The sequence below is a fragment of the Panthera uncia genome, chromosome F2 (genome assembly GCF_023721935.1).
Source record: "Panthera uncia isolate 11264 chromosome F2, Puncia_PCG_1.0, whole genome shotgun sequence".
Taxonomy (NCBI): domain Eukaryota; kingdom Metazoa; phylum Chordata; class Mammalia; order Carnivora; family Felidae; genus Panthera; species Panthera uncia.
Window position 1 is genome coordinate 47,215,824 of NC_064812.1, and position 19,380 is coordinate 47,235,203.

The 19,380-nt window shown below is 34.7% G+C and overlaps 1 protein-coding gene across 1 annotated transcript in view; it reads left to right on the forward strand.

Annotated features, from left to right (window-relative positions):
• Window positions 1-19,380, forward strand: part of MMP16 (matrix metallopeptidase 16) — a 290,123-nt gene that overhangs the window by 216,124 nt on the left and 54,619 nt on the right. The gene's annotated exons all lie outside the window — the stretch shown is intronic.

Here is a 19,380-nt window from a genome sequence, read left to right on the forward strand (position 1 = left end):
AGAAAGTTAAGCCTTCCATGCAGCTTTATAATCTGGGGAATGCAAACCACCTAAAGCAAGAAATGAAAATCAAAACAAAATGCCAAGGAGCAGAGAAACAAAATAGCAATACAAAAGACACTTTGTCCTTACTCTAGAGAGGTGATTTTTAAGAGTGTTCCCTGAAGAGCATAAGCTGTGTGTATCACATGATGCTGCTGTTGTGACTGAGTCAACAATAGGAAAATCTGACTGTTCAAATGAGTCTTCAGATTTCTTTTGGACTACAAAATAAAAACATGGAATATTTAGTTATTTTGTGGTGTGAAAGAAAACAGAATTAGCCAGACATGTATAAGATATGTTTCAGCCCACAATACTTTGTTATATAAGAAAGAAAGCACTAGAAACTGTTCTTCCTGAAGTTGGAAGACAGGAAGAAAAACTGTATCCACACCTGGAATTCTTTTAGCATACAGCACATGCGTGCACACACACACACACACACACACACACACAAGGTTTCATTTGGCAATTGACCAGTTCTTTATATCAAGGGGGACAAACACAGGCCAGTGCTTTATAGTAGAGCTAGAAAGGATAGGGTTAAAAGGCAAAGCTGTCATGGAAGAGCATTCACAGAAGTATAGTGAAATGTCTTCCCAATTAGTACAGAAGAGCAAGTCTTAAGGCTCTGAGTGAGGAAACCATTTCTTTGTTTACCAAAAGAAAACAAAAAAACAAACAAAACACACATATCATTTGGTTCTTTTTTCCTTATCAAATCTTGTCTGCTTGTGTTTATTTACCACAAAACTATGTGTTCTTAAATATGACCATCTTCACTTATGAATGCCTACTTAATTCTACTGAAGAATCATAGTTCCTTTAATTTCCATAGAAACAGACTTGTCCAGATTCTGCCCTCATTAATACTAGCCTAACTTCCATTGAACGTACAATGTCTCATTAGCCAAGCCTGGTAAGTACAGGGTACGACCCAATTTCATCTGCAAGATGGTGGTTTTGTTTCACGAAAGAAGAAATTTTGTAGGAGAAAGATTAAGAGAGATTCAGGGGGTGGGAAATGGGGAGATGTTACACAAAGGGTTAAAACTTTCAATTATAAGATGTATGAGTCCTGGAGACCTGATATACAGCATGGTGACTATAGTTAATAATAATGTATCACTCAAAATTTGCTAAAGTAGATCTCAAGTGTTCTCACCATAAACAAACAAACAAACAAAAAAACATAGGTAACTATGTGAGATGATGGATATGTTTATTATTTTGATTGTGGTAACCATTTCCCAATATATACTTATAACAGATCATCAAGTTGTATACCTTAACTATATGCTATTTTTATTTGTCAATAGTACCTCAGTAAAGTTGGGGCAAAGGCCAAGGTTCTTTCAGTTGCCCACAAGGCTGCGTGATCACTGCATTTTGCTCTGCCTTTCTGATCTCACCTCCTCTTTCTTATTCTGGTCACTTTTACTCTCTCGATGCCACCCACACTTGTCACCCTGCTGTTTTTTGAACTTGCCGGACACACCTGGCTTTGCAGGTTTTTCTCTGTCAAATACCAAATATTCCCGTATCTTCCAGATTTCTGTGGCCATTTGTACAGCAGCAGAAGTCTGTCTCTGATCTCTATTCCTGTCTATATTGTCTGCTATTACATGGGTCTGCATGGAGCTAGGTTTATGAAAGGAAACAACAATATTTGTAGAAATTCACAAGAGCTTATTGTGGGTTACATAAATACTGTGCCATTTTTATGACTCCAAAGAATAGATTTGCCATTTGCAATTGGAAGAATTCTCTCCCAGCTTTCAACCTAATGATGTCACTCATTTTGGTTGCATACTTGTATGTCCTTGTTTATATCAGTGTAGGATAAAACTTAAACTTTTAGACATTAACAATAGACTTGGAGTCAGATGCCATTTCACATAGCCTCTAGACAAAGACTGTAACTACTCCTCTATTTACCTGTGGATCTCACAGTGCCATGAACATAGCAGACAGTAAATTTTTTAAAAAATATTTCTGACCTTACTTTCCTCATCTGTATAATAGCTAATAAATTCCATCATAGGTATATAGCAAACTCAGGAAATGGTAGGTTTTATATAGCAAGAAAGACTTGGCATTTTGAGTTGTTCATTCGACTCATTAACTCAAATTCCTATGCTGTTTGAAGTTATTTTAAAAATAACTTTTAGCTGAGTAAAAATCTCAGAAAATAGCTCTAATTTGTATGTTATAAGGGAAAGGAATGGAATGGTTTGTGATTGTTGTTGTTCATATCACTTTACTCCATGAAATAATTAAAAATACTCTGTGGTCAAAGAATCCAAAAAATGTTTTATGAACAAAATACTTAGAGAAATTACACAACAGAGGGTAATATAAAATTACTCTGAGTCACAGCTTAATCCTGTACTTCCAGGAAGTATTACCTGATATTAATACTATGTTGTAATCAGGACTAGATTCACTTTAGACCAATGGGAACAATCACCAAGATACTGCAAACAGAGCATTAATTAAATTCTTATAGTACGAAATCATAGTTGTTCAAATATTTTAGATAAGTCAACATTTTAGGAAGCAACTGGAATTATGTGTAATACTGAATTTCGATGTAAATATTAATTGATTTTCAAAATATTTGTATCCTATTATGGCTTAAGATTTACTCCTTGAAATATTTCAATTCTCTACTGACCTATCCTGACTGCTTAAGCCACTGGGACAAGTGTCTAAGTACCCAGCAGAGTGGATTCACAGTCATCTGAGTTTCTAATATTCTCTCTAGTCACTTTATTTTGGGGTGACTTTAAACATTTTAAGCATATATTTGGATACTTGTTTTGGATACAGTAAAAATATTTTTATTAATAATATAAAATATAACAATCTATGCTTACAAACCGACCCATAAATACAGAGAACAAACTGGTGTTTGACAAAGGGGAGAGCAGTAGAGGATGGGCAAAATGAGTGAAAAGGGGATGGAGGTATGGGTGTCCAATTACAGAATGAATGAGTCACAAGGATGAAAGTATGACCTAGAGAATATAGTCAGTGGTATTGTAACAGTGCTGCATGGTGACAGATGGTAGCTACACTTGTGCTGACTTGCAGTTAGCATAAATGCAAACTGGCACAGCCTCGGTGAAAAACAGTATGGAGGTTCCTCAAAAAGTTAAAAGTAGAGCTGATCTACAATCCAGCAATTGCACTACTAGGTATTTACCCAAAGGATACAAAGGTACTAATTCAAAGGGATACATGCACCCCACTGTTTATAGAAGCATTATCTACAATAGCCAAACTGTGGAAACAGCCCAAGGGGCCATGGACTGATGAATGGATAAAGAAGATGTATGCAATAGACTATTACTCAGCCATAAAAAAGAATGAAATCTTGCCATGTGCAATGACATGGTAGGAGCCAGGGAGTATTATGCTAACTGAAATAAGTCAGCCAGAGAAAGACAAATGCCATGTGATTTCACTAATATGTGGAGTTTAGGAAACAAAACAAACAAGCCAAGGGGGGAAAAAGAGAGAGGCAAACTAAGAAACAGACTTTTAACTATAGAGAACAAATTGATGGTTACCAGAGGGGAGACGGAGGTGAAATAGGTGATGGGGATTAAGGAGAGCACTTGTTGTGATGAGCACCAGGTGCTGTATGGAAGTGTTGAATCACTAAATTGTACACGTGAAACTAATATTACACTATGTGTTAACTAACTGGAGTTTAAATAAGAAAATAAAAATCACTATGTTGCACACCTGAAACTAATATAACATTGTGTGTCAACTATATTTCAATGGAAAGAAATTTAAAAAGAATAAAATATCTGTTTGCAATGTGTTTAATGGAAATTAAAATATTGTTTTGTCATGTAAAATCATTATATATGATATGATATAATGATGTGATATGATATGATCATAATATTATATATATCTATATATATATATTATATCATGTTTTATCATTTTGATATAAATTTAGAATACGAATAGAAAAATTCCATATACTCATGTTAAAATGATTTCTGAAAGGATATTGTGAGCTAATTTGAAAAACTTGCTTCAAGCATTATTAATCTTCCTGTTCTACAATCATGAATGAGTCTTTTCACTGCCAAAAATATTTTTTATTCCATGTTTGTCATAATCTATAGCTCTATATTGAGATTTTTGCGAAGAAAGTGCTCACATTCACAAGTAATTGTTCGGATGCAAGATTAATAAGCAAAGTTTGTTTGTGTATTCATTTATGTATTTTAATAAGCAAAGTTTAGTTCAAGATTTATACTGTATAGGGGTGCCTGGGAGGCTCATTCGGTTGAGCATCCAAGTCTTGATTTTGGCTCAGATCTTGATCTCATGGTCTTGGGATCCATCCACACTTCAGTGCAGAGTTCACTTGGGATTCTCTTTCACCTCTCTGTCTCAAATAAATATTTTTTTAAATAAAATTTAAAAAGATTTAGATTATACATAAAAAGGTAGGTTTTCCTTTGTGTTAGAAGTTTTGAAAATAGCACTTCTCCAGTTTTTTCTTCCATATTTGGCATTTGTGACTGTTCCACTTCTGACCTCTTATATTTCTGTAAAGCAAAAGTGAGACTTTATTTTTTCCATTCCCTTTTTAAACTTTCACTTAACAATGTTGTGATTATCATTGTGTTTTCTGGATTATGTGAAGTTATTTAAACATTCAGCCAGCTCTTCAGGATCTCTTAGAAGCACTTGTTTATTTTGTCTTTTGCATGTGGAAACATATATAACACCTATAGAAATAGATAAAATAAAGTAGAGGCCAAAGCTATCATTATTTGCAAATTATGTGACCGTCTACCTGAAAAATTCCTTGAAAATCAATATGGGATGGGGGTGGGGACTATTAACAGTGCTAAGAAGGATGTCTTGAACCATAGTAAAACATTGACGTATAGTTTTCCTAATAAGCACTTTGACTATATAATTGAAAAGTATTTTTCTTGACATAAAAAAGCAACTCACAGAATTAAACTTAACTAGCAGTACTTATCCCATTGGCAGTATCAATAAATATTTATTAAATGAACAATATTTTTACTTCTAACCCTGTATCTTTTCTGCATTTAACTTCCATGAGGGAGGTTCTTGACTATTTTGTTCATTCTTCTATGTGCTTCTTATGATACTTTTAAGTTTCAGAGCATTATAGTATGTTTATTTACATGACTATTGTGAAGAAGGCATAATTAGTATCAATAGCAAATGAGTAAGGCTGACAAAAAACCCTCAAGTTTAAACTGTGTATATATTAGTATACGTATGTTACAATAAAAAGGGAAATGTGCATAGTTTCCAAATTAGTAATCCCCTGCATGGTAATTCATCCTGAAATAATGAAGTAAATCTAAAATGAGCAATTATATTCATCACAGCTTTCTTGCCAGTAGGAGAAAATTTTGTAAGCAACCCAGATTATCCAGTAATGTGGTAGTGGTGTAGCAAATTAATAGTATATCAACTCAGTGAAATATAGTGTAATCTTTAAAAAGTTATGGAGGATGTATGAAACTACAAGACATGATTATAATGTGCATACAAGTATAAAATAGTAAAATTTGAAACATTACATATCATGAATTGCATTATTTGAAATATATGTGTAGACAAAGCATGGAAATTATAGAAAAATGATGTCAGACAAATCTGAGAATTATGGAATTGTGAGCAGCTTTTTAAAATCTGTAGTGTGGTAATGTTGTTTAGATATTTAGTAGCTCAAAATATAGTGGCATAAAAAAAGCTTGATAACTGTGAAGGTTGTAATATGTTAAGTGATAGTGAAGCCGTATCATTTTCAAAACGTAGATCGGCAAAAGCTATTAAAGTATTCATTCAATGGACTTTTACCTTGAACTGTGACTAAAAATGTCCTTGTTCAAAATTACAGTGACAACTTTTAATAATATAATTCAACCTGGCTAGAAAAGATATCCAGTGAGATGAGGATCTGTGCCCACTATTCATCAATCTTGAGTAACACGAGCCTCCAGGGAATCAAGATAACTAAATATTTTGTTTATCTACAGTTTTGCCATCTTGTAGGCTCGATGGTGAAAATTTATTCAGCTTTCTATAGAAATACTTTAAAACCATGCAAAGTGACATGATAGTTGGCAATTAATCCAGAAAGTACTGTCAATTTATGCAATGTGAGGACTGCCATATAGCAATGCTCGTCAGTTCAGCAAACACTGGTGAATTGTAAGCTGCGTAAGGCACGGAGCACAGAGACTGGTACATAGCAAGTGCTCAAGTAATTTCAGCAACTGCTATTATTGTTGTAAGAGTTGTTGATGATGTTATTATTATTACCACCACTGTTAGTGTTGTGAAAAGCTGTGTGGCTGACCTTACAGAGTTGCAAAGGAGTCTATGACAACATTCCTTTCTCTTAAGAAACTAACTCTACTGTACTCTTTTATTTTCTTTATTTTTATTTTTTTTTACTCTTTAATTCAGTGACGTTTTGACTGACTACCAAGGAATAGCTAGACATTGGGAATGACAGGAGATAGCAGAGGAGATATCACTAACGAGAGCATCATAATGCATCGTGATGTGCTGTAATAGGCTAATGCACAAAGTGTAGTGGGGACACTTTGGAAGGCCACATAAACTGGGAAAGGCTTCTCATAAGGTATATCTGATCTATGTCTATAAAAACAATGTCAAATTATCTTACTTCCAGGTAAGGAGTATGGTGCGGTAGGAAGCTAAGAAAGTTTGTTATAAAAACCAAAGCAGGGAAATTGAAAAATGAGGCTGGAGAGACACAAGTGGGACTACTTCATAAAGGACCTTACACACCCTGTTGAGAACTCGAGGCTCTGTTCTGCAGGCGAGGTTAAGTGGCCAACAGACTTGACTAGGAGTGACCAGGTAGGAACAGAATGTAGGGAACAGAGCTAATGAGAAACATTGAGCAGGTGTTGGTTCCTGTGAGAGGAACCACTAAGAACAAGACAGAGCCCCATTCCTAAAAGAAGGGATTGAAGACGACTAGCAAAACAGGGATTTGAAGATGAAGACAAAAGAGCAGCCCTAAGGATGCCAGTAGGAAAGGGGGGCTGGACAGTGAGTCACAGAGGGCCAGGACTGAATTTAAAATAAATAAATAAATAAATAAATAAATAAATAAATAAATAAAGCTTTCCTTTAAATGTCACAGGGGGCTGATTTTATGACGGGGACTCAGAGAGGGCCAAAGAACAAGATGTCCCATCAGGAACTGGATGAGAAGTACCTGGTCTTTCAAGTACCAGAATATTGAAACTTTTGTAAAAAGAAGTTACTATGTTTCCCTTTCTCTGTACAAATATGATTTACTGAAACTTTACTCAAAGGAAAGGTGCATCATATTCTTAATCTGTTTTATCAAAGGATAGCAAGCCTTCTTATGGAGAATTAAGTGCGGCCGAAACCACTGCTTTTTTGCATCTTACCTGAAACAGTTGCTGATTCTCTGCATTCATTGGGCTGCACTCCTTGACTCGTAAAGGGCAGTTATCTGTAGCAGTTACTTGCGAGAACATTAAGCAAACAAAGACTGTCTGTATCTGTATCGTGGAGCTGCAGCTCAAAGGAGCTGATGTAAAGAGCCAGCCACTCGTGCCACTGACACGTAAACCTCCTCATCCATAATCCTGAAGTGCCTTGGAATAGAGACATTTTCCAAGTTGTTCACTGCATTTGCAGTTACTACCAGATAGAGAAATGCTGCAGCCTCTGGTTGATTCCCGAAAGTTTTCATGTAATACTATAAATTTGTTAAAATATCTTTATCACGTATATCAACCCCGTTTCTCTATTGCTCACATAAATAAAAGATCACATGGAAGATCAAAAATAAATTTTGAGGGGCACCTGGGTGGCTCAGTCGGTTAAACATCTGACTTCAGCTCAGGTCATGATCTCGCAGTTCGTGGGTTTGAGCCCCGCGTGGGGCTGTATGCTGACCGCTCAGAGCCTTGAGCCTGTTTCAGATTCTGTGTCTCCCTCTCTGTCTGTCCCTCCCTCACTCGTGCTCTGTCTCTGTCTCTGTCTCTCTCTCTCTCTGTCAAAAATAAACATTAAAAAAATTAAAAACAAATAAATTTTGGGATTAGAATTCTGACCACTATTGAAGAAATCATACAGTTTTCTAAATATACATGTAAGGACAATTCATCTATTCCCCTCTTGGGTTTATATGGGAGGTTTTCTTTTCCTTGCATAAATATATGGTATGGGAAATGGTTTATGTAGGAAAATATGGGAAACAGTGATTGATATATAGTCATATTTAATTAATGTATTTATTAGATAATCTGCATTGAGCCCCTATCGTGTTTAAGAAAATATACTAGGATATGGTAAAAATGGAAAAGCCCAAGCTTGCATGATGAGGATTCCACAACAGAGCCTGAGTTTCATCTCTAACATAAACATCTTAGTCTCCAGTGCCACCTGGAGAGTTGGATTCAGTATCTAAGTCAACTGATACCACATAACCTACCCTAAATCACATGACAGGTTTTACTGGTGTAGCCAGTAAAAGAGCCAGTATAAGAGCTTACTATTCATTGTGGGAAATAGACATTAATCACCGAATCAGAAGACAAGTAAAATTGTACCTGTAGTAAGTTCAAAGGAAAGAAAGTATTTGGTGCAATAAACACATATAAATATTTGTTTTGTTCTATTTTTTAAAACCTAATGCGTAATGTCAGTGAAGGCTTTTCTGAGAAAGAGATGGGTGAACTAACAATGAGCTATCCGTCCTCCCCCCCCCCCCCATTTCATTTGAAGAAAAACTATACATTCTGTTGAAAAGATATTTAGGCTAAAAGTCAGGAGGCATGGGTTCTGGTGCCAGGATATTGTCAACATGATGAGAATTTCCTTTTTGGACTATGTATTTCAGAGATATCAAATAAGACAGTGATAGCTGGATAATCCATCTCACAATGAGGTAAGATATGTGAAGTGTATTCGAATGTTTGAAAGAGCTGCACTAATGAGAGACATTGTCATCATTGCCTTAAATTTTAGAATGGATTTTTTTAATGCTTAACACCAATATGTCAGTTTTACAGTTTTAAATGTCTTTAAGTCAGTATATGTTATATTGGAAGCTTCAGGTGTCTTAAAGGCTAGGTCTCTAAAGAGTGCAGTTACCAAAGTAATAGTTATCAGAAGTGCTGGGAAGCTGAAAAGTATGACAAATTTAAGTCAAGGTTGGGAAGTAAAGTTTTAATTAAATACCACCCATCTTCTTCATCCTCTTTGGCTTTATTTAAATAATTCTATTTTTCCATAGTGAATAAATTGATTCTTATATTCTTAGAATATGTATATAGAGTGGCTACTGTGAGGCATTCAGTAAGTTAGATTTTGTGTAAATAATTCAATTTGAACATATCCCTTATTACAGCATATCTAAGAAAAAAATGATGTTATAATAACAGGGTAGTTTATTTTGCTGTCATTATGGTGATTAAGGTAAACAGTTCATCATAAAGAACCCACATATTTATTATTCACAGAATGAGAGCAAAATAATGGTCATATAATTTTGTTGAACATCCAAAAATGTTCACAAGTTTTCACAATTTTCAAAATTTCACAATTTTCGTTACAAATTTATAGTCTTGTTCACTTATTCGGGTTTTATTTTTTATATTGACAAATTGACTTTCATAATATAGTACTTGGATTTACTTTCACATGTGTCAAACTAGAGCTGGGGCATGATGATACTGGGCGCTAAAGTTGTTCTCTACTTTTCTTTCCCTTCCGTAAAAGTCATTTCCAACTAAGTGTTTGGCTTCAGGGTTTTTGTTTTTGTTTTTAAATTTGTAATTATGTTCTTGACCCTTGAATTAAATACTTGTTGTATTATAAAGAGTTGGTCTACGCCATAAGCAGGTCTGGCCTTTTGCCCTTGGCTTTGTGGAGGTATTCAAGGTCATACTTAATAGCATTGTCTTCGTTTAGGGTGGGGGCTGGCTACACCAGTAAAACCCGTCATGTGATTTAGGGTAGGTTATGTGGTATCAGTTGACCTAGATACTGAATCCAACCATGGGGGCAGTCAATCAGTCTGACATGCCTACAAAATAAAGCACTGATAAAAACTCTAGACACTGAAGCTTAGGTGCCCTTCCCTATGTAGCAGTACCCCATGGATGTTGTCACACGCTGATGCCAGGATGGTAAAGCATCCCTAGGACAGTAGAAGCTTCTCAGATGCCACTTTTTGAATCAGTTCCTTAGAACTGAAACCTTGAAATATACTAGTTTCCAGTGAGGTTTTTTTGTTGTTGTTGTTGTTGTTGTTGTTGTTGTTGTTGTTGTTTGAGTCTTCAAATCTTAGATTGTTGTTGGGAACCCCAGAACTTGCAGTTGGTGTGAGAAGTGAGGATGGTCCTGTGAGGACTTTTCCCTCTAACGTTATAGTTGGACACTACATCCTTGCAGTTGGGGTTAGAAGTCTTGGGCAGTCTTGGCAATCTGGAGGACTATGCTCTTAATTTCACAGTTTGGCTAATTCTAGGAATTTGACAATACCCAAATCCCCAAAATTTCTTAAACTCAGTGACATTCTTCAGTTTAAATTCACTTTTTGGAAAATGAAATAGCTTGTAATGTGTGATTACATTTTCCTTTTCTACTAGTAATGCCTCCTTGAATCTGAATGTAGCTTTGTAATTCTTTACCAAAATGATTTGTAGATTTCCTTATGATGAATTTTCATCTACAGATTGGAAGGATGGGGAGTTCTCATGTTCCAAACCCCAGTCTTTTTCTATTCCTAAAATTTGAATAGAATGTTTGAGTAGCATGAATCATACATAGAAACAATCCTTGGCAGCTTATTTACTAAGGAAAATATAGATCATATTCTGATTTAACTTAAAAATAAGTTATTGTTCTTCCTTTCAAGTACTAAAAAGTTTCAACTACAATCATAAAACATTTTCCCCAATTTGGTATATCAAAACTCATATTAAAAGTTAACTCAAGAAAAGTTAGACTGGGTGGCTCATTCGGTTAAGCGTCCAACTTCAGCTCAGGTGATGATCTCACTGCTCGTGAGTTTGAACCCCGTGTCAGGCTCTGTGCTGACAGCTCAGAGCTTGGAGCCTGCTTCAGATTCTGTGACTTCCTCTCTCTCTGCCCTTCCCCCGCTCATGCTCTGTGTCTCTCTGTCTCTCAAAAAATAAATAAATGTTAACAAAAAAAAGTTAGAAGAGATGATTTCCCAATAGAGAGCACTGAAAGCGCTGTGGCAGGTGACCACAAATATTTAAAACACCGCATAATGAAGTGCAAAACACTATTTTGTGTGTGTGAAGAGGTAGAACTAGAACGAACATTAGGAAAGTGTATTTTGCCTCCGTAATGCCATACCTCACACTGAAATTCTCACTGCTGGGGGCATATGCTCAAATATCAGAGACCAAGGTAAAACTGCTCTACTGAACCTAATAAATATCACTTTCAGTCTTTTCAGTGTTAGAACTTATAAAATATTAGGTTGTTTCTCAGTTTCTAATGATGAATGAGTCTGAGAAATTAAAGAAATTAAGAGACAGATACAGTCACACAACTCCGTATTTGATAGTACTTACTACGGGAGGGTGTGACTTTCATGTAAGGGTTGAATAGTTTCTGAATTCCATCAGCCTTCACATTGCCTGCTGGGAAGGCTTCTAATCGATCTTCTTGACAGGGGCTATCTCTGGACATAACACTTGGTCCAGTAGTAAATTATATACCTAAGGCCTCAGACAAGACCAAGAACTTAAGTTCCTTGTTTTTTAAACTAGTTCTATTTATCTTGTTTATTTTTAAAACACCAAAAGATAACAAAAGCACTGATCCTTTGAAGAAACAAGAAAGCAGAAAATAAAATTCTCAATTTGGATCAAAATGGCATTTTAATGTCATTTGAATTTGAAATAAAGACACTGGAGAATTGATTTTATTTTAATATAATGTGGCCAAATATGACTTTTCTTACAGTTTTTTTATTAATAATTCAGTGTTTTAAACATTTCTTCCATAATACTTATATGGGATCTAGGGAAATAACCCATAATCAAACTCAGTATTGCTTCATTGAAACTTATAAATAGTCCCAATAAACCAGACTTAAAAGTCTCTAAAAAGTCTCATATCAGTTCACATCAGGTTGTCTGCCAAATAAATTTGTTCCGAACTCATGAAAAACTTTCTTTTTTCAAGTTGTCTGAATCTTAAAATCATGATAAGAGATTGTAGACATATACAATGAATATTCTACAACAATGTAAATAAACAGTATTTTGACTATTTTGTCCTTTAATGATGCTTCAGGAATAGCATCATTTTCTGTTCTAAAACTTTATGAGGTGCAAATAGTAAGTAAAGTTGTTGTGTGCTTAAAGTTTAACAAGTTACAGTTGGCTTTTTTTATACCACTCTCTTATTTACTGCTCTATTCCCAATGCTTAGCAAAGCACCAGGCTTTTGGAGGTGAAAAATAGGTCATTATTAAATGAATGAATACTTGATAATCAGTGATTTGAAAAGTCTTGAATGCTCAGCTAATAATTTGACAATGTTATTCAAGAAGATACTTTCAGGGACACCCTTACATTTTCATAGAATCATTAGATAATCAGGAATAGATTCATGTTTAAGGGATGTACTCAGTTCTGAAGTGTGTTTCATGAGAGCAGAAAATAATTGTAGAGACAATACTCACTAATTCATCAAGAGGGGTTTTTGTTGTTGTTCATCTTTTAAATATTTGTAAATAGGATAGCCACTCCTATGAATTTTCATATAAGTTTAACAGAGTTGGAAACTTGTCAGTAATCCCCATTTTCCCTACAACTTTATGCCTAAACTGAAAGAGGAAGTCAAATATCCTTTCCGTAAGGTGTGTGTGGCATGTATCTCTATGACCTGAGATCACAGAGATAAGCGACTTGCCCTGATGTACAGAAGACCAAAGCCAGAGGCTAAAATCAAAGCCAGAACCCAAGGCTCTGAGTCTGTATAACCTACTATGCTATTTGGCTTTGTTTCCAGTGGCAAAAGAAGAAAAAACAAAACAAAACAAAACAAAACAACCCTGTGGACATTTCAGTCTATCTGTAATTGTAATAATTACAATAAACTTGGAAAAGATTTAGGGCAATTTTCAAGGCAAAAGTAATAGATATTTTTTAAATGCCTTTCAGCAAATTGTTGCCTTCTTTTCTGCTCCACCACTAGCCATTGCCAGCAGTGAAATATTAACATACTGTAAAATCTGTGAAGCTCTCCCTTTTATTTTTGTACCTAATCAACTCTCTCTATAATTTTGTAACCCTGTAGCCCACCCCGAATTACAGTTGCAAGCTACATGCGTTAATAATATGGAAACTACAGGAATGAAATGAACCTTTGAAAGTGGTTAGGGAGGCCAAAGAAAGAAAACTGAAATCCTTTTGACAAGCAGTTTCTGAAGCTGCTGACATTCCTTTAAAGGCCCTTTTCATGTTGGCACACAGAGAGGCTTTGCATACCACACCAAGTAAAACCTATTAACTGCCACTCCGGTACAAGGAACTAATAGTTTTCCATGAGACCTGGAAAGAAAATGGACAAACTTTCCTACTGCTGACCTTTCAGTTTGAAATTATGTTTTTGAAGTGTTGGACGAGGGAAAGAAAGACATAACTTCTTTTGGGATGTGTTGCTGGTCAATATCTACCTCTTTCATTTCCTTGAGAGCTGTGTATTGCAACGTCATAAATATTTTATAAATTATAAAAATAAAGGGGCATTGTGAACCCTGGGTCTGTGCTACATACACTAAAGAATCGTCAGAACATAACAGGAGAGGAAAATGTACTATTTCTTTTGGTTACCTTATGTTTTACAATTTGGGTCAATAAAAATATTTGAAAATAAAGCAGTAACCTCTCTTACTTGGCATTAAAAATGATGTTAATGTGAAGTAAAAAAAATTAGTTAACAATATCATTATATGATACTCTTTTCACTCTTCTAATTCTATCAATAATTCTCAGATAATTCTATCTTTTTATAAATTAGTCCACAAATTAATAATAGCACAAAAATAATAAATCATTTTAGAAGTAATAATATTTGTCAATAGAATCTGTGGTGTTTTGCATGTATTTGTTATTTGCAAGGATTCTGTTTGGTTATGTAGGGGAAACCAACACAGAATAGTTATTTTAGAGCTAAAGCATGTTTGGGGAAGAGAAATGAATATAATTATCCTACATTAAAAATATACTATAGTGCTGCCCCAAGAACCCACAATATGTGGTTATGTTGTACATGAAATAAAGAGCTCTTTCTGTTATTTCCAGTAACATACTCTGCTCTGGTCTAGGCCCAAGACAGACCCACCTTATGCTAAATAAATGTCATGGTACTTCATATTAAAGTGAGAACTTAGTGTGGGTTTTGGGCAGAGACTGATACAGCATCTACAGATGGTTTTCTTAAAGATCTTTAATTATGCATTTCAAACATGAAACATATATAGCATCATTGAAATTGCTAGTATATACATGAAAATCAAAGGTAAAAACACTGGTAAAAGTTGAATTTTATGTTCAACTGTAACCCAGACACTCCTGAAACAAGGTATAAAACTTAAGCATTTGTAATCTGCCTATCCAGGTAAGACCTAAGGTGATGTCATTTCTGATTTTAAAAATGCTATTTGAGGGTTATTTTAAACCATCAACAATTTGTTGTGTTATTTTTTTAACTTTTTAAAAACTTTTATATTAAATTTATATTAAATTTCATTTGTAAAAAATGGAAAGAACAACCAAACTCTGGATATAGAAAAAAATTAAGGTAGCATAAATCAGAATTATGGTACTTGGAGATGCTAAAAATGTCTAGGATGGAGGCCAACTGTTATTCAGGGGTGAAAGTCACTGTTTCAAGGTCAAGTCCTTGAGTTTATGGGCAGGCTGCCTCAGTGGTTCAGGCTCTAAAGTTAACAAATTAAAGTCACTAAAGACTGGCCGATGCATGATCAAAAATTACAACTTACCAGTTTACAACGATAATTATAATTATCATGAAGAAAAATATGAATTATTTGTGCTCAAGAAAATTTTGTGTTATAAGCCATATTATAATCAGAAGGCTGTTTGTGAATCAGTTGGACAATCTGAATGGTGTCCCTGGAGCCATCATTTTTTGATAGGCTGATACTCCTGGTGTTACTGCTAGCACATAGTTGAAATTGTACACGGTCACATCTGTTAAGTTTTCCAGACATACCTCCCCTAGTATTGAGTCCCTCTCACCAAAATCTGCCTATTTGTACCCTCTTTTCTAGACAATGTACAGTCAGAGTCACCCATTTTTAAAACTTCCACTTATAGAGGATTTCTTTAGAACAGTTAGGACCTGAGACTTACATACCCTGGTCATTCTTCAATAGATTTGAATCCCCAGGCTCCCCAAGAAATACCCTCCATTTCCTGAGTGGGTTATTGTTCCAGATGGCCAGTCTCATCTATTACAGGCTAACTTCTTACTTAACTTCCATAAAGGAAAATTTTGTGTGTAAAGTATGACTTTGAAGTTACTACATTTCAAAATAAAGTTTGGAAAATATTAATAATAAAGATTAAATTGGGGGAAAAGGGCAAATGTATTTTTTATTTGGAAAAAAAAATGCCTTTATATTTTACAAAAGCACATTTCCACCGTGGATAACTTTAATCTCCATCTCTTGTCTAATGCATTCATTGATTTATTTGTGTGATAAATGTTTATAAGCTCCTGCTCTTGCCTGGAAGCCTTCTAGGATCTGGGATATTGCAGTGAACATCACAAAATCCTTCTCCTACAACAAGCTTTATTTGAATAGAGGAGGATACACTCAAAATCAAATAAATATACATAAGTATAGAAGCAATCAATAAATTCAGTGGTGAAAATGAAACAGAGCAATATGACAGATGTTAGGCATTGGGGCAGGTGGGAAGGGGATACTGTAGTTTGAAGGATCTTCTGAAGAGGTGACATTTTCATTCAGGCTTAAACAGCAAGAGTGACTAGCGATGCAAAGATACGAGGAAATAACATTTCAGTTAGACCCGCTTCTAAATAACATTAAGGTTTTATGGCTGAAAGTTGTAGTCATGGCACCTCTACTTAGGATACCACAATTCACATTTCAGCTGATTCTACCAACAAAGCTGTAGAAAGATTCCAAGTTCCTGATCAATAGTCATAGTGTTTCTGCTAAAGATTGGCTCTAGAAACACTGGGGCCTTAGGATTGTCTCACTCAACATTTTCGTATAGTCTTGGACCACTACTGCATTTAAGAATTTATTTTATTGGCAATACCAAAGCCTTGAAACAAATCAGTATGTGGGGGAAAAAATCACAATGTTCATCAAGGACTGAAGCAGCACTGTTCAATAAAACTTGTTACAATGCTGAAAATGCTTTATGGAGATACGGTTTCCAGAACAGTAGCCCCTAGTTACATGTTGCTATTAGGCACTTCAAATGTAACTAGTGCAACTGAGGAACTGATTTTTAAATTATACTTAATTTAATTTAAATGTAAATAGTAACATGTGGCTAATGGCTACCATATTGACAAAGCAGGTCTAGAGAATTAATCTTCAATAATTTATCAGTGTTTCGGACCATACAAATTAATTAATTCCTTAAAATTCTGAAGCCACATCTTTGGGAGTATAAGAGGTAAAAATGAAGCATTTATATCTTAATTTATACTTTATTGGTTAAAAGCATGTCGCAAGCACAGCATGTTTATAATGAATTTAGTCATTTTGCTGCCACCACACTTCCCATTTGTTTTTCCTTTGGCACAGGCTGAAATATAGTTTACTCGCTTTGACTTTGGAGGTAATGGTGCAATACTCTACATAGGGAAGAACTGAACCAGAACAATGTACAAAAGGCTATTAAATTGAAAAGCATTAGTCTCTGTTCCTCTGATGTGTTTTGTGTTCACGGTCATAATTTCCGCTATTTCTGACTAGTAAGAAAAAAGTAGTGATGGAATCTGATTGAGGAAGAAAAAATCTGAAAAGATCTTCGGAATAAAAAGTAGGTATTACTGTTGTTAAACGCCCCCCCCCAAAGGAAGAAAGAAAGAAAGGAAGGAAGGAAGAAAGAAAAACAAAAAGAAATCATGAACAAGAATGAATGAATGATAGCACAAAAATATTGCAAAGCAATAATCTATATTATTTTTTGGTCATTAGCAGCAGAAAATATCTCATTTTTATCATACTAATGAATATTTTATGTAATTATGATTATTACTAATCTTAAAAAATAATGCTATAGAAATCAGCTATGAAAGTAAAAGTAATAATGTCCAAAAAAAAAAAAGAAAGCAATAATGTTTACTGCCCCAAAGTGAAGTTACTGTAGGCGATAATGCATTTTGTAAGGTTAATAGAAAAGAAGAAAGACTTTCTCATTTCCAAGATTTTCCAGAAACAATATAGATTATGTTTTTTCTTCTAGCTTGGCAGACTGAACTCAAATATACATGCTTGAGAATGGCATTTGGTAGTCATATTAGTTTTATATAAACTAGATCATATGAGACCTATTCAAACCACTAAAGCTAGTAATAATTAAAATATTACCCAAAGCCGTCTTTTTTTTTTTTTTTTTCTAGTTGTCAACTTTGGCTTTGGAATTGAATGAAGCAATGCATATTTTGTAAAGTTCTATAAAAATATATCTTGTGAACGCATTTTTAGTTATAACAGGAATATGCAAGTAATTTTTGTTATCAAATAATGGATAATTTCTACTAATGAGTTTGAGGACTAAAAGATACATGAGCTGGACCATATATCACCAACTCACTCACTTTATGCAGAAGATAGCTCGCTAACTCAGTTCTCCTTTCAGAAAATAATGCTCTAAATATTGCTTGATACAAAATCTAAGGCACAAATGTCTAATATTTAGAAACACTGTATCAATAACAATGGCTTTATATTGTTTTTATTTAATTTTGGATAGATTATAAGATTTAACTAAAATGATTCTTTTCTTTAACATCATTCACTTAAATATTAAACCCTTTTAGTTCTATTAAAATGGTGTTTTCTTCACAAAATAATCAATAACGAAATTTTCAGGAATAAATATGTAGCAGAAAGTGAGATTCATCTATATTCATTATGTCCGTAAAACTAATTACAATTGCAAATTCTTTTTGAACCACACAATAAAATTCAAGAAAAGTTGAAAAGCTCTGAAACGTTGCATAAAAGATAAATAGGAATTTATTTTGGTCTTCATATATAAGCAAAAGACAGAAAAAAAAAATAATTTGCTCAACTAAATAATCAGGTTGCTCACCTAAACAGGTTTTGCTCCTTACTTCCATGTCAATTTGAATCCTCATGAAGAAATACAGGCAGGATTACATAGTCTTAATTATCCTGGAACTTTCATCAATATCCCCCAACAGACAAATTTTAAATGGGCATAGCATAAATGTGCACTTGAAACACAGGCTATATTGAGCAGGGAGGGATTTTTTCACATTAAGTATTTTACATAAACCCATCTTCTCTTTTTTGACACTTGTATTTTTATCAGTCTTTAACACCTAATTTATTTATTTATTATCTGCAATATTGTTTTGTTCACTTGATAATCCTCACTTGGGAATGTGTGTTTCCTTATTTACCAATTACTGTTTTATCTAACTCAATTCCTTCTTTTCTCCAGACACTGCCAAGGTGCTTCCCTCCTGACATCCTAATAATGCTTTCTTTTCTAACCCTCTCCAGCTATAGCACAATCTCTGTCAGACGCTTCTAATTCTGCATTTCTTTTCACTTCATTTCCTCCATCATTTCTATGTCTGTCTTCCTATATATTCTATTTTATTGCTTTGGCATTGGATGCCCCATCAAGCTGCTGTTTCATATTGCATTCTGTGCAGTTGGTTCTAGAATTACCACTCTTAGTTACCATCCCACCCCTCCTAGAGCACCCACCCACCCTCATGTGCCACTTACACTTCTGGTGTTCAAACCTCATTTCCTCTTCTCCCCAGAAGATATGTCCTCTCTTGCCCATCATCACCATTAACCTGATGGGACATAGACTATTTTGTACTCTCCTTTGGTATGATGTGTGCTAACTTCCTTTTCCATAGTACCCCTAAAGTTTTCCTGTGAAAGCCCAGTCAACACATCCTTCTTCACCTCTTCACTGTCAGAAGCTTCTGAAATTTCTCTCAATTTACAAATCTTCCAGCCAAGTGAGAGGCATT